Genomic DNA, 16,567 nt, shown 5'->3' with positions numbered 1-16,567 from the left:
CCTTATTGGACCATTTGAATTTCTAATTAAACAGAAGAGGAAAAGGATACCCAATGCTAGGATGGTGCTAGCAGGTGACTGCGAGGAAAACAGGATATAAGTGCTTTGTGCTGATCATAGGCGAGTGAGGTGGTCTTTCCTTTTGAAGTCCTGAGTTTCTCCAGTGCGATGTGCTTGGGCAATATTCATGCAAGCAGTGAGGAATACATCATCTCAGGACAAGATGAGAAAAGACAATTCTGCATGCCTCTAGCAATCGAAGTTATAAGCCAAGTCACAGTAATTTATAATAAATTTGGTGCTTAAGTATGTGCGTATTATGACCTCTTCCAGCCCCTGAGTTATTAGGAAATAAATAAATCCATTTTAAATCTAAGAATCTATCTGTGATCTCTTCATAAAGGACTTGAATACTTGATAAGTACCTACTGGAAACTTCTAAAAGACAAACTAATCAAGGGTGGATTTTTAGGAAATTATGTTGTGAGTGTCCATACTGTGTATGAAGGATAATTCTTTCTTCTTGAAATTGGTTATGAAGTTAGAAAAATACTTTTGTTAATGAACTTTTGTAGCTCCAACACCCACTTGCCCCTTGAGAATACTACTGTAAAATCTGTTATGTGTTGAGACATGTTGCTTTTCTATGGTAACTATTTTGATTTTCCTAACTTAAAAATTTTTCAAGATGTTTGATACTCTCTAATATTCAGCTGTTAACATAATTCCAAAATAGAATGCTTTTCAGGCAATATAAATAATTCTAATAAAAACGATTAAAGTTTTGAAGCCATGCGCTTTTTCCTGTCCTTTTGTACAAGGACTTCCTATCGGGCTTTCTGTACTTCTGTAATTAACTGCCTCCTGCCTCTGTTTATGTTTTATCACAGTCCATCAGCCACAACTCTTCTGCCTTTCGGGTACAGGAGGAAGGAGTGATGTTGAGGGGCCTCTAGGGGCATTTTCCTGCTCTTTGACAGGAGCATTAGACGATGAATATTGGTTGAGTTCTGTGGCATGTAGGACGTAGTACCAGGAGCTTGACGTGCAGTGTCACCCAGATGGGCACCTGCCTTTGATAGCTTGGGGAAATTGCAGTTTAGTGAGGGAGACCAATATATGCACACATAATTACAGTACAGTGGAGAGGTGCTGGGATAGGGGAATTTCAGAGAGTGTTTGAAGCACGTGGAAGAGGCTCCTGATGTAGACGTTAGTGGGGTTAGGGAGACCCCCCCAGGAGAAGAGGTTCAAGCAGTATTCGGCATTTCCCTCTAACCCATGCTTTTAATACTTTATGTTATATATTACATAATTAATATACCTGGTAATGATTATATTTCTTTACTGAGCACTGGGGATATATCAGTAGACAAAACAGATAAAATCTTTGCCCCCACAGAACTTATATTTTGGTAGGAGAATATAGACAATTATATACATGCACAGAGACCTATAATATATAGTGTGCTTGGGAAACGGACTTTGGCCCAGTGGTTAGGGCGTCCGTCTACCATATGGGAGGTCCGCGGTTCAAACCCCGGGCCTCCTTGACCCGTGTGGAGCTGGCCATGCGCAGCGCTGATGCGCGCAAGGAGTGCCGTGCCACGCAAGGGTGTCCCCCGCGTGGGGGAGCCCCATGCGCAAGGAGTGCGCCCATGAGGAGAGCCGCCCAGCGTGAAAGAAAGTGCAGCCTGCCCAGGAATGGCGCCGCCCACACTTCCCGTGCTGCTGACGACGACAACAGAAGCCGACAAAGAAACAAGACGCAGCAAACAGACACAGAGAACAGACAACCGGGGGAGGGGAGGGGAATTAAATAAATAAATAAATCTTTAAAAAAAAAAAAAATATATATATAGTTTGCTAAAAAGTGATAAGTGCTTTGAAGAAACATAAAACGATAAGGAGGATTGGGAAGGGTGACAATTTTAAATTAGTTTTCAGGGAGGGCATTGTTGAGAAGATGCCAGTTAAGCCAAGGCCTAAAAGAGATGAGGGAGAAAGCTGTGAAGGTATCTGAGGTAAGATTATTCCAAGAAAAAATATAGCAGATGTTAGACTCATAGGAGGGAGAACCTGGCAAGTTTGAAGAGCTGCAAAGAAGCCAGTGTGGTTGAAGCTTAGTGAGCAAGAAGACAAGTATCAGGGAAGGAAGCCAGCAAGGAAAGGTGGGGTGGAGGAAGGAGAGCGGGTGCACTCCTTCGCAGCCTTTGTAAGAACTTTTGTGTTTATTGAGAGTGAGGTCCTGCTCTGGGTAGTGTCTGTCTTCTGTCAGCTCCACACGTCGGCCTTTTATGCCTCCTCTTAGTGCTGGGGCAGAAACCCTTTGCAAACTCCTCTGCCCGGACTCCCTTGCCTGCTGGCTTCCTGTTAGCTTCTGCCAGCAGGAGATACTGGCAGGAGATGGCAAGATGGGAGGGAGGAAGAAGGCTTCCTCTTTTAAAATCAGGCGCCTGGCGCCTTTGTTGCATGGCAGCTGTGGCAGCTGGGAATGCTGGCTCAGGTGGCTCAGTTCCAACAGGGGCCACTTCAGTGGTTCTCATTGCCACTTCTGTGTAACGCAATTTTTCCTTCTCTTCCTCCAGGCTAGGGGTGATAGTGGCTTCCACTTGGTCTTTGTGCCCAATTCCCTGAAATACAGTACCTCTGTTTGAAATATCTAGAATGGCTTCAGTTTTCCTGATTAGACACCAACTGATGCAAATGGGAAGCTGTTTACATGTTTTGAGAAGAGGGGGGTCATGATGAAATGTGTTTTCATAGGCCATGCTGACTACTGTGTTGAGAAAAGTTACTACTGGGTAGGAGAGGAAGCAGGGAGGCCAGTAGGAGACTATTGCAGTGATCCTGGTGACAGTAGATGGTAGCGTGGATCATATGGTACCAGTGGAGGTGGTGAAAAGTGGTGGTTGGATTATGGTTATGTTTTGAAGGCAGAAACTGTAAAAAGAAATATGACAAAGTAGAGTTGCTATAGCTAAGAGATTTAAAATGGAGTCGGGAGGTCATTCTGGAGGTTACTCTTACACGAATCTCAACCGATGTCACAAACTGCCAAAGGATACAAAGCCTCATACCACAGTGTTCTTCAAAATCTCAAAGGACACCTGAACTCATAAATCAAACCACAAGATAAAGAACTCGGTGAACTATATAACCTGAAGGTCAATTAGAGCACCCCAAATACCCAGCAAACACAAACAACTTGTCTAATCTTTCAAAGCCCTTGCCTGGAAATGCCAAAACAGTTTGGGTGGCTGCCTGAACCTGTGCTCTGTGAATTGCAATTCTAAGATCCCAAATAAATGCCTTTGTTGTCTTGCAGTTAGTATTTCTCAGTTGACAAAATACAGGATCTGTGGACTTTGTACCCAGAAAATTTCTTATGAGGCACGTATCTGAATTGTTTGTTTACCGGTGGAGAAATGTTTGTGCTAAAATATTCTTTTCCTCATTTGTAAGGCACCAACATTTTCCAGTTGGTTGCAGGTAGTTAAGGGCAAGTTTAGGGCAAGGTTAGCCAACTGGTAGTCGTAAGACTGTAAGAATCCCTTTGGTGCTAGAAGCAAATGAAGGTTAAAAGATATCATTTAGTGATGCTATGATTAAAATAATACCATGATGTAGAGAGATAGAAACACTTATTCACTGTTGGTGGGAATGTAGAATGGTACAACCACTGTGGAGGACTGCTTGGCAGTTCCTAAAGAAGTTGAATATAGATTTGCAATGTGACACAGCAATCCCATTACTGGGTATATAGTGGGTATATACCCTGAAGAACTGAGAGCAGTGATACAAACAGACATCTGTATACTGATGTTTGTAGTGGTGTTATTCACAATTGCCAAAAGATGGAAACAACCCAGGTGTCCATCAAATGATGAATGAATAAGCCAATTGTGGTATATACACATGATGAAATATTATGCAGCTGTAAGAAGAAATGAAGTCGTGAAGCATATGACAATATGGCACAGATGAACACGGAGGACATTATGTTGAGTGAAGAAGCAAGCCAGACACAAAAGGATGAACACTGTATTACTGTGCTATTATGAACTGAATATGTAGTGCATACTCATGGAGTTAGTAACTAAAATATGGGTCACTAGAAAATAGAACGAGGTTAGAGAATGGAAAGCTGAGGGTTAACCTGTGCAAAATTGGTAAAAGGTTATTTGTTAATCTTTGGAAATGAGTAGAAAAGGTGAAAGCACAGCATAGTGTTTGTAACTACACTGTGATTATATGGATATGAGAGTGGTTGAAAGGAAAAGTCTAAGGTCATGTATATTACTAGAAAGAAAGCGAAAAAACGTAACATGGGTCTATATAGCATAGTAAAACCTTGTGAAATATGAATATGGGTAATGTATATATATATGACTGCTTTCCTTTGAAACTGAACAAATGTGTGTTAATGTTACAAGATGTTACTATTAGGCAAAAAGACAAAAAAAAAGACATTGCTAAGTGAAAGAAACCAGATACAAAGTACTACATCTTGTATGATTCTATTTACATAAAATGTAAATATAAATCAATTTATAAAGATGGAATTAGATTAGTGGTTATGTGGGACTGGGGAAGGATAGAGGGATTGAGAAGTGACTGCTAAGGGGTGTGGAGCTTTCCTTTTTGAAGAAATGAAAGTCGGGAAACGGACTTTGGCCCAGTGGTTAGGGCGTCCGTCTATCACATGGGACGTCCCCGGTTCAAGCCCCGGGCCTCCTTGACCCGTGTGGAGCTGGCCCAAGCGCAGTGCTGATGTGCGCAAGGAGTGCCCTGCTACACAGGGGTGTCCCCCGCGTAGGGGAGCCCCACGCGCAAGGAGTGCACCCATAAGGAGAGCTGCCCAGCGCAAAGGACGGAGCAGCCTGCCGAGGAATGGCGCCGCCCACACTTCCCGTGCCGCTGACGACAACAGAAGCAGACAAAGAAACAAGACGCAGCAAAAAGACACAGAAAACAGACAACCAGGGGAGGGGAGGGGAATTAAATAAATAAAAAATAAATCTTTAAAAAAAAAGAAAAAAGAAATGAAAGTGTTCTAAAATTTTTTGTGGTGACGAATGTGGTGATTATACTAAAAGCTATTTATTGTAGACTTTGGATAGATTTTATGGTAAGTGAATATATCTCAATAAAACTACTTTAAAAATAATATTATTCCCTTTAAAAGCTAAAAAAATTTTAAAATAAATACACATTTTAAAGAAAGGTAATTTTTATCCCTCATTTATTGAATCATTATTCACTGGATTCCTACTATATTCCAGGCACTTTGTACTAGGTCTACAAAATATGAAGGTGGGAGAAGTGGACATGGCTCAACTGATAGTGTCTGCCTACCATATAGGAGGGCCAGGGTTTGATACCCAGGGCCTCCTGACTGGTGTAGTAAGCTGCCCCATGAGCAGTGTTGCTGTGCGCAAGGAGTGCTGTGCCACGCAGGGGCTGCCCCATGTAGGGGTGCCCCATGTGCAAGGAGTGCACCCTGCAAGGAGAGCCGCCTGGAGTGAAAAAAGTGCAGCCTGCCCAGGAGTGGCACTGCACACACAGAGAGCTGACACAGCAAGATGATGCAACAAAAAAGAGATGCAGTTTCTTGGTGCCGCCTGATAATGCAAGCAGATGCAGAAGAACACACAGCAAATGGACACAGAGGGCAGACAATGGGGGGGAAGGGAAGAGAAATAAATTTTAAAAATAAATCTTTAAAAAATATATGAAGGTGAAAAAAGAATTTGTGTTTATCATTAATGTGATTATAGTCTAGGAGCTCTATTCAGGATAAATTAATTTGACTTTACAATTTACAGAGGACACTATGGGTGTCCTTTGCTATTTTCTCCAGTGGCTTTCAGTTCCAGCTCAGGGCCAAGTTAGCTGGACCTGGTTTGGGGGCTGTATTATAGATTTTAAAAAATTTCACAAGCACATTGTCATTCTGACTGCGTACACTTCACCAGTTGACTGCTTTAAGCACTTTTAAACTCATGAAACCATCCTAACAATTGAGTCGATTCAGTGTATTGATTAACTCTTGGTCCCTCACATGCTGTTCCTTGCCACACTACAGCCACCCAGACTAAACACATAGGCCCTTTCTGCAATCCCCACAGACATCTTTTCATATTGGCCTTTGTGGAAGTAATAAACTAAACTTAAAATTGGGGAGATGATGAGGGATCTGATATTGCATTGTAGTAATGGACAACTTAATAACTTAAATTACCAAGACTTCTTTTGCTGACTGTGCTGACCACATAGTACTTGGCTCCCCCATCCTGCTGGTTCCTTCTTCCCTCTCTGCCTTCCAAACCCACTTGCCTCTCCCATTTTCTTACTCTGTAAAAAACAGCAATTCATCTCTAGGGTCTCTACTCCCGAACATCTCTCAGTCTCAAAACCTATCTACTCCTTCACACACAAAGATCTGCAGGACTCAGGACACTTCCTTCAGGACCTCGCCCTTCTGGGAAGACGATTGCCGTTAGAAATGTCCAGGGTGGTTTTTTTTGGGCCTTGAACCTTTGCTGCCAGGAAAACTCTACTTTGTTTTTTTTTTTTTTTGGTTTTTGTTTTGGCCTCAAAGTAAGATCCCTTTTCAAGAGAAATTTGTATATTTAAAAACTTTTGAAAATCACATTTAGAATGAACTTTGTGATGTGTGTATCACCTTTCTAAACTAAATGCTAAAGACATTATCAATTAAGCTTAAGTTCACAGGATAGATGATATTGTTCTTACTCTAAGTCTTCCACAAATAAGAATTTCTCTGCTAATATATTTATTTGGACAGGTGCAGGTGACATTTATTTAAAAAGTTCTGTGGTTCACTAGGGCTTAATCTGAGTGAATTTTATGCAAAAGGTAAATTTGAAAGAAATGTTCACAGTTGTTTTTATCACCTGTCTTCATTAGTTGCGTCTCCTCATTTTCCAATTAAACACAGTAATTATAGAGAGTTCACATTCATGCAATTATGTGAGAGGGAAATGGAGTTATGTTAGTGTCATAATTATGGCATATAATTACTGCCTATGTTAAAGAATATGCAAAATGGAGAGAAGAAAAGACTGAAACCGAACCATATAGGGCTTCCTCATTACTTGGTTAGGAGTAGGAGAGAGAAATGGGACAGTTAAGTTGAGACTTGATAAATCCAAAGTTTAAGTTTCTCTCCTTTGACACTATGAGCTTCCTCTTTACACAGTCCTCTTTTTTAAAATATATTTTTAATTTATTTTTAAAAGATATTTAGTTTACATGAAATGTTACATAAAAAAAAAAAAGGGATTCCCATATGCCCCACTCCCTGTACCTTCCACTTTTCCCCACATTAACAACTTCTTTCATTAGTGTGGAACATTCATTGCAATTGATAAACACATTCTGGAGCATTGTCAGTAAGCATGGATTATATATAGTTTTCATTGCAGTTTACACTCTCTCCCACTCCATTCTGTAGTTTGTGGCAGGATACATAATGCCTGTATCTGTTGTTGCAATGTCATTCAGGACAATTCCAAGTCCGAAAATGCCCTCATATTACACCTCTTTTTCACTCTCCCTGCCTTCAACACCTCTAGTCATCACTGTCTCCACATCAATGATATAATTTCTTCCATTGCTAGAACCACAATGTCTATAGTAGAATATCACTAAGTCCGCTTTAGTCCATATTTTATTATACAATCCTGAGGATTCTGAGATGGTGATGCCCACTTCACCTCTAGTTAAGAAAGGGTTTCAATCCCATATGGCTGATGGATGAGTCTCTCTTGCTTGCAGTTGTAGACTCTCTTGGTTCCTTGGTGTGGTGGTTGTCCAATTTTACCTCCTTTTTAGTTGTCTTGGGTGAGTCCAATGAACCAGAGGTAGGTGTTGCAACTCCACTGAGGCTCAGGGCCCAGCTGGCACATGGACAGCCCAGAGATTCAAGTTTCTTGGATATACTCCTACTAACTCCAGCACCAACTATACATTCAAATAAAAGGGACAGAAGAGGCATGTGTAGAGATGTCACATCTGAGTTCAACTCCAGCAGCACAAATTCCACAGTAGGGCCCACTGGCAAGGCACCAAACTCTGGAGCTATCTGCCATGACCGTAGGAACTGTGTGTCTCCAGAGTCCAGAGGAACCACGGTATTTGGAGTAGTCTAAGAGATCCTGCTGAGATGTGCATATGCATTATCCCTCTGATGACCTCCCAACTCACTTTGAAGTCTTTTAGCCATATAAACTCATTTTCTTTACCTTTCCCCCCTTTTATTCAAGGTCTTTATCCAGTTGTGTCACCAGCCAGTGGTTGGTAGTAATGCTTCGGTGACAGGGAGGCTCATCCCCAGGAGTCATGTCCCATGCTGGGGGGAAAGTAATGCATTTATATGCTGAGTTTGGCTTAGAAAGAGGCCACATTTGAGCAACATGGAGGCTTTCAGAAGGTAGCTTTTAGACTCCCTTCAACACTAGGTTAAGTTGCAATTTCAAGAGTAAAGGCTCATTAGCATAGTCACCAATATCAAGGGCCCATCAGTGGGCCATCCTTCTTTACTGGTCATTGCCCCCATATTTGGGGGATTGTTGCTCTTCCATTAGAGAATGTGGCAGAGCTTCCAGGGTGGGAATCAATATTCTTTTGGTTGTGTGAATCTCTACCCGCTGTGGCAATGCCCCACGAACATTTGAACACATTTATATACCTTATATGTATGCCCAGGTGAACTTCTTCCCATGTATTCCCCCATCACTGACACCCAACTCCAATGATCCTCCCCTGCCATAGTTGTAACCCTTCTGTGATCCAAAACTTCTTCATAAATGAAACCAAGAATATTGCCAAATTCGATTAATAGTAAAATGAAATAATTATGATAAATTTAAATATAAGAAATAAAATACATAGTAATTTAGAAAAAGTAAAACTAAAATAAAGTTTAAAAAATTAAGATATTAAAAAATAATGAAAAATATTTTTAAAATTTTTGGGCATTTTACTTTTCATTGCTGTAATATCTGTTGCCCTGTATGTAGAGTGACATTTTCTTCCATTTCTTTCCCGTGTCTTACAGTTTTCACTTTGTCTTCAAAGAAGTTTTAGGTCACAGTAAAGTCACATATAGAATATAGGGAATACCTATATACCCAACCTCCTCCCCCTTTTTCCCCTTCCCATATTAATAGCCTTTTCACATGTGGATGATACATTTGTTACAACTGATATACAAATATTGAAACATAGCTAGTAACCATGGTCAATGGTTTACATAATGGTTTATATTTTAGACCGTACACTTTTATAAATTTTTGAAGAAATTTCACATGGTCTGATTCCATCATTGCAAGATCATGCAGAACACTTCCATTGCTACTTAAATCCCCCCCTCTTCCATCTAGTCTATTCTTCCCTTCCCCTCCCCTCAGAGCCTATGGCTTCTCTCCTTGAAGGACAGAATTCACAGATACTTGCAACAGCACTGAGGGCTTGGTGTTCTACTCTTTACAGTCCTCTTTGTAACACTTTCAACAAGCTGTCGAGCACTTCTTCAATCAATGATGTTTCTAGGAAGATTGAGGCCACTAATTCATACTAAGGTATAAATGGCTAATAGATTGCTGACCATGCTTGGTTTTTTAGGTTTTTTTTAAAAAAAGATTTATTTATTTATTTACTTCTTCCCCTTCCCCCACCTTGTGTCCATTCGCTGTGTGTTCTTCTGTGTCTGCTTGCATTCTTGTCAGCAGCACCAGGAATCTGTGTCTCTTTTTCTTGCATCATCTTGCTGCATCATCTCTGCATGTGCAGCACCACTCCTGGGCAGGCTGCACTTTATTTGCATGGGGCAGCTCTCCTTATGGGTGGGGCTCCCCTATGTGGGGGACACCCTTGCGTGGCACAGCACTCCTTGTATGCATCAGCACTGCGCATGGGCCACCTCATTACACAGGTCAGGAGGCCCTGGGTTTGAACCCTGGACCTCCAATGTGGTAGGTAGACACTCTATTCGTTGAGCCAAATCCACTTCCTGGTTTTTTAGGTCTTAAGTGTTACCTTTTTTTTCAAGCTTTTTTAAGGCTTCTTATGTGCCTGGCCATGTGTAAGACATAAGGAGGCCAACCTGGGCCACTGGGCTAGTTTTGTAATTTTTCTGTGCCTCTATTTCCCTCATCTGTACATCAAGAATGATTATAGCATCTATTTCAGGGGACTGTGGTGAGAACTACATTAATATTCATAAAGCTTTTGCTGTCTGACTCACAGTAAGCAAGCAAAGGTTGATTTTTTTTTTTAAACTCAGTACACCAGTAATAGGAAGCCTGTTTGACTAAGCAGTTTAGAAATTTCCTTTGTCTAGAAATTTAGACCTCTTTAAAAGCTTTGTTTTAGGGTGGTAGAGGGGAGGAGTATAGGTTTAGTGCTATGCCCACAACATACATGCAATAAATTTCTAATGAAAAAAAGAAAGACATAAAGATGCCATAGCAGCATTATTCATAATAACTCCAAAATGGAAATAACCCAAATATCCACCAACTGATAAATAAAATCAATGGAATATGATCTGACAATAAAAAATAATCAAGTTCTGATACCTGCTACAGCATGTATGAACCTTGAAAACATGCTGAGAGAAAAAAGTCAGTCACAAGAAAACACATATTGTGTAAGTTCATATATATGAAATATCCAGAATAGGCAAATCTGTAAAGGCATAAAATAGGATTAGTGGTTGCTTAGGGCTGGGGATTGGGAGGATGTGGAGTGACTGTTAATGAGTGTGGGGTTTCTTTCTGGGATGATAAAAATGTTCTAAAATTGAATGTGAAGACAGCCGTACAACTCTGCAAACATATTAAAAAACAATGAATTATACATACTTTAAAATGGTCGATTGTGTGGTAGGTGAATTATATCTCAAGAAATCTGGAAAAAAAAAAGCACATACGAGCCACAAAGGTGAAACAGAAATAGTCCTTTACCTCGAGGAGATCATAGTCTCATGGAGAACCAGACATTTAAACAAATACTTGCAAAAAAAAAAAAAAAAAAAAAGATAGATGCCATAGGCGGGGGCACAGAATAGAGTGAGTCACTCTCCTATTACTTGTTGGTGTCCCTTATTCAGCTCTAAGCTCCTTGAGGGCTGGAACTGTGCCTCATCTATTGTAACTCAGCACTTAGGTCAGTGCCTGGCACATGAAAGGTGTTCAATAATATTTGATGAGCTGGGGTTTGCAGAGACACGACATTTGATTGCATACTCAGGACACTCAGTGTATTCTTCTTTAATGGGCAAACACCTTGGGAAAATTTCACAGGGCCACAGCTTCTGAAATGGATTCCAGTGATCCCCACTTCTTGGTATTCATGCCCCGTGTAATCCCCTACCTTTGAACATGGACTGAATCTAATGACTTGCTTCTAGCAATAGGATATGGCAAAAATGATAGACTGCCTCCTCCGAAGTTAGGTTATGATTTCTCTGACCTTTCTCACTTGCTGACCTGATAGAGCCAGCTGCATGGTGTGAGTTGCCTACCAGAGTGAGCCACATGGCCAGGAACAGAGGGAGGTCTCAGGCCAACAGCCAGAGAGGAAATGAAACCCTTAATCTCCAACTCTCTAGGAACTGATCCTGCCAACAACCATCTCAGTGAACTTCAAAGAGGCTCCTCCTTCCCTCGTTGAGCCTGAGATGACAGCAGTCTCAGCTGATACCTTGATTGTAGCCTTGAGAGATACCTTGAGCCAGGACCACTCAGCTAAGCTGTGTCCAGATTACTTACCTGTGAGGTAATAAGATGGGAGATTATAAATGTTTGAATCCAGTAAAGTTGAGGATAATTTGTTACAGAGGGATAGATATTTAATACAAGGTAAGATGACCTTCTGCCTAGGTCCATGTTTATTATCCTTTTTTGCCAGAGAGGACTTCTGCATGGGGAGGAATACTCACAACCATTTGTGTTTTGTTAGATGCTTAATTTATTAAACTCATGTAGCTATAATACCAAAATCTTTGAAAACTATTTTTTTCTTGAGGCCTTCAAACATTGATTACAAACTTGGGTAAGCAAATCAGTTTAAAATGTTTAAACTACAATTATATATTTAGAATGGCTGACCCATTTGAGCACTTCAAAACCTTAATTCATAAAATACAAAACAAAGATCACAGAATTTATTGCTATAGGTTTACTTAAATCTCTGCTAAAGTATCAGCATGATGGGATTAATCCATTTCTCATTTATTGTTTTTCTATGTTTGTCCTGTTATAACATCAGAGTTTCAGTAGGATTATTTTTATTCCTTCCTAGGGTCACAAATTCTTAGCAGATCCCAAAGAAAATACACTCCCTAGAGTGTATGACTTGGTTTATTGAATTATTAATTCTTGGTCAGACTTGTTTATTTCTCTCAAGGTAATTCCAACCTAAAACACCTTTTTATAGTAAGCTTTGTCATAGTTTAATGATATTTGTTGTATCAATGAGATTATTTCAGGGCTCAGCTTTTGCCCAGGATTTAATTTTAATGTGGTATCCAGCCTGAAATTGCTTTTTTAAATTCTCAGTTGGTCATTGTTATAACTGACTGTCCTGTCATAAATGAATACTGATTTCATCTCTTGGTATTAAGAAATGTATATCTTCCTTATTAGCACTGAGGTTTAATCTCCTAGGAGTTGAGGTATGGAGTCTGTGTAGTTAGCTCTCTTTTGTAGGACATTTGGCTAATTCATTACATTGTTGCACACTGTGGAAATGTCCTTCTCATTGGTTCTTGTGGGTGTCCACCCAAACAGAAGAGTCCTGCATGTTTGTTCCACCTAGTTTTTCTGGAAAAACCTGGCTTACAATTTCCAATATTTATTCTCCTTAAACAGATAGACAGGTTTATGAATATGAATTATAAACATATAATTAGCAGAAGAAATATCAAACTCCCCTAGTTAATAAAATCAATTAAAAATATACATCGTCTATTATAGTCACCTTTATCTATTGCAAAAACTTTTTTCCTTTTTAAAAAAATATCAATTTTATTGATACACATTAATGAAAAGTACAATTCACTCAGAGCCTACAATAATGGTATGTGATATAGTTGCATAGTTGTGCATTCATCACTTCAACCGTTATTAGAGCATTTTCATTATTTCAGTAATAATACTAATAAAAAACAGACAAAAAACCCAAGAAAATTGCTCACCCCTTGATCACTTTATGCCTCCTCTACGTACATAGCTGCTGTTTCTGGCTATTCTATCCAAAGTGTAAAATCAGTGACTTTTAGTATAATCACAGTGTTGTAATTCATCATCTCAAAAATTTTAGAACAATTTCATTACTCCAAAAAGATAAACTCCACAACCCTTAGCATTCCTTCCACAAATCTATGTAACCACTAATGTCATTTCATCTTTTAAAATTGATTTTTATTTACATTTTATGTAAGTGGAATCATACAATATGTAGTACTCTGTGTCTGGTCTCCTTCACTTAGTATAATGTTTTATTTGTCTGATATTAACATTTTGCACTATTAACTTACATTTGTTCAGTTTCAAAGAAAAACTGCCTTATATATGCAATTTTACCCATATTCATATTTCACATAATATATTAAGTTCATAATAGGGCAATCATACAGTAGTGTCCTTTTCTGTCTGACTTGCTTCACTCAATGTAATATCCTCCAGATACACCCATATTGTCATATGTTTCATAACTTCATTTCTTACTGCTGCATAATATTCCATCATGTGTATACACCACAATTTGTTTATCCATTCATCAGTTGATGGACACCTGGGTTGTTTCCAACTTTTGGCTATCATGAATAATACTGCTATGAACACTAGTGTGCAGATATCTATTTGTGTCACTGCTCTCTGTTCTTCTGGGCATATACCTAGCAATGGTATTTCTGGGTCCCATGGCAAGTCTATACTCAACTTCCTTAGGAACCGCCAAGCAGTCCTCCACAGTGGCTGTACCATTCTCATTCCCACCAACAGTGAATAAACTTTCCAATCTCTCCACATCTTCTCCAACATTTAGTTTTCTGACTTCTTAACAGTGGCCAGTTTAATAGTTATGAAATGATATCTCATTGTAGTTTTGATTTGCATTTCCCTAATTGCTAGTGATGTTGAACATTGTTTCATGTGTTTCTTTGCCATTTGTATTTCTTTTTTTTTTTTTTTAAAGATTTATTTTTATTTATTTAATTCCCCTCCCCTCCCCTGGTTGTCTGTTTTCTGTGTCTATTTGCTGCGTCTTGTTTCTTTGTCCGCTTCTGTTGTCGTCAGCGGCAGGGGAAGTGTGGGTGGCGCCATTCCTGGGCAGGCTGCTCCCTCCTTCGCGCTGGGCGGCTCTCCTTATGGGTGCACTCCTTGCGCGTGGGGCTCCCCTACGCGGGGGACACCCCTGTGTGGCACGGCACTCCTTGCGCGCATCAGCACTGCGCATGGGCCAGCTCCACACGGGTCAAGGAGGCCCAGGGCTTGAACTGCGGGCCTCCCATGTGGTAGACGGACGCCCTAACCACTGGGCCAAAGTCCGTTTCCCTGTATTTCTTCTTTGGACTGTTGTCTTTTCAAGTCTTTTGCCCATTTTTAAAATTGGATATTTTGTCTTTTTATTGTTGAGTTGTATAATCTCTTTGCACATCACGGATATTAAACCCTTATCAGATATGTGATTGACAAACATTTTCTCCCATTGAGTTGGCTGCCTTTTCACCCTTTTGACAAAGTCCTTTGAGGTATAAAAGTGTTGAATTTTGAGAAGGCTCCAGTTATCTAGTTTTTCTTTTGTTGCTTGTGCTTTGGGTGTAAGGTTGAAGAAACTACCACCTACCACAAGAACTTAAAGATGTTTTCCCACATTTTCTTCTAGGAGTTTTATGGTTGTTGTTTTTATGTTTAAGTCCTTGATCCATTTTGAATTGATTTTTGGATAAGGTGTGAGATAAGGGTCTTCTTTCTTTCTTTTGGATATTGCTATCTAGTTCTCCCAGCACCATTTGTTGAACAGACTATTCTGGCCCAGCTGGGTGCACTTTACCTTTTCAAAAATTGCTTGGCTGTAGGTGTGAGGGTCAGTTTCTGAGTTTTCAATTCAGTTCCATTGGTCAATATGTCTGCCTTATGCCAGTACCTTGCTGTTTTTACCACTGTAGTAAGTAATATACTTCCAAGTCAAGAAATGAGAGTCCTCCAACTTTGTTCTTCTTTCTTAAGACTTTTTTTTTTTGCTATTTGGGGCCCCATACTCTTCCAAATAAATTTGATTATTGGCTTTTCAATTTCTGCAAAAAAAAGGCTGTTAGGATTTTTATTGGGATTGCATTGAATCTGTAAATAAGTTTGGGTAGATTTGACATCTTAGTGATATTTAGTCTTCCAATCCATGAACACAGAATGTCCTTCCATTTATTCAAATCTTCTTTAGTTTCTTTTAACAATGTTTTGTAGGTTTCTAAGTACAGGACCTTTATGTCCTTGGTTAAGTTTATTCCTAAATATTTGATTGTTTTAGTTGCTATTACAAATGGAATTTTTAAAAATTTCCTATTCAGATTGTACATAAGTAGTGCATAGAAATGCTATTGAAGGCAGCGGACTTGGCCCAGTGGTTGCGGCATCCGTCTACCACATGGGAGGTCCGCAGTTCGGGCCCCGGGCCTCCTTGATCCTTGTTGAGCTGGCTTGTGTGCAGTGCCGATCTGCATGCAGAGTGCCATGCCACGCAGGGGTGTCCCCTGTGTAGGGAAGCCCCACATGCAAGGAGTGCACCCCAGAAGGAGAGCCGCCCCATGTGAAGGAGAGTGCAGCCTGCCCAGGAATGGTGTTGCACACATGGAGAACTGACAACGGGATGATGCAACAAGAAGAAACACAGATTCCCCTGCCGCTGACAACAGAAGTGGACACAGCAAAATAGACAAAGAGAACAGACAATGGGGGGGGGAGGGGGAGGGAGAGAAATAAATAAATAAATGAATCTTTAAAAAAAAAAAGAAATGCTATTGAGTTTTGTGTATTATCTTGTATCCAGCCACTTTGATGAACTTATGTATTAGTTCTAGTAGCTTTTTTTGTGGATTTTTCAGAATTTTCTAGATATAGGATCATTTCATCAGTGGATAGTAAAAGTTTTACTTTTTCCTTTCCTATTTGGGTGCCTTGTATTTCTTTGTCTAGCCTAATTGCTCTACTTAGAACTTCTAGTAAAATATTGAATAATAATTGTGACAGTGGGCCTCCTTGTCTTGCTCCTGATTTAAGTGGGAAAGCTTTCAGTCTTTTAACCTTGAATACAATGTAGCTGTAGGTTTTTCATATATACACTTTACCATATCGAGAAAGCTTCCTTCTATTCTTATCTTTTGGAGTGTTTTTATCTAGAAAGTGTTCTGTATTTTGTCAAACGCCTTTTGTGCATCAATCTAGAGGATCATGTGATTTTTTTTTCTTTTTTTAAAAAAAGATTTATTTATTTATTTACTTCTCTCCCCTCCCCCCCCATCCCGGTTGTCTGTTCT

The sequence above is a fragment of the Dasypus novemcinctus genome, chromosome 2 (assembly GCF_030445035.2).
Source record: "Dasypus novemcinctus isolate mDasNov1 chromosome 2, mDasNov1.1.hap2, whole genome shotgun sequence".
Lineage (NCBI taxonomy): Eukaryota > Metazoa > Chordata > Mammalia > Cingulata > Dasypodidae > Dasypus > Dasypus novemcinctus.
This window is presented reverse-complemented; position numbering follows the sequence as displayed.